Genomic DNA, 896 nt, shown 5'->3' with positions numbered 1-896 from the left:
CAATCGTCCGTCGCTTTAAACACTACGCCAATTCCTCACTTGATAAAAAGCGCTTTGTATTGCCCACTTAAAGATTAAGGAAAAAAAATCTTATAGTTTGTTTGCCTTTTAAATCGCAAAATATCGACGAAACCGTTTAGCATATAAATAATGTAAGAGAGACCGGCACGATAACGAAATTAATTTTCTACCAAGGACTATATAGAAAATTACTGCAATAAAACAGCAGATAATGACATTTTTCTATCATGTTAATAAAATACTGTACTTTTGCATATGCGAATTAATTTGGTCGATCGTCCCGTTCAAATTGTATTAAGTTTTATCAAAATCGAAGCATGATATATTTTTATAAATAAACCATCAAAAAAATTCTGTAAAAGTTATTTACATAGCGGGACTAATATTTTATTCGGTGCTGCTGCCTTCAGTACTTATTTTCAATAACGTATCAAATACGTGGACCACACTGTATATTACGATTACTAATTTACCGACTCGTAATTTATTAAATTAAATAGATTGTATAGACGTCAGAATATATATAAATAATAAAATAATTAATAAATAAGAAATAATAAAAAATAAATAATAAAATATAATAAAATTAAATACGATAACGTAAATACAAAAAATAAAAATAAAATAATAAAATAATAAATAAATAAATAAAAAATAAATAATAATAAGAGAGGGAGAGAGAGAAAGGGAGAGAAAGAGACAAAGAGATAGAAACACATTTTTTATAAAAATGAATTATTCTGAAATAAAATTTAAAGAACCTGCTTTTTATGTACATCTTAATATTTAAAATGTCCAAGTTCAACCGTATAAATCTCCAAGTTCACGTATAAATCGTTGAACGGTTAAATCGTTCAGATTTAATGACATAACAA

The sequence above is a fragment of the Odontomachus brunneus genome, unplaced genomic scaffold (assembly GCF_010583005.1).
Source record: "Odontomachus brunneus isolate Ranch 3 - 2012 unplaced genomic scaffold, Obru_v1 Obru_scaffold_255, whole genome shotgun sequence".
NCBI lineage: Eukaryota > Metazoa > Arthropoda > Insecta > Hymenoptera > Formicidae > Odontomachus > Odontomachus brunneus.
This window is presented reverse-complemented; position numbering follows the sequence as displayed.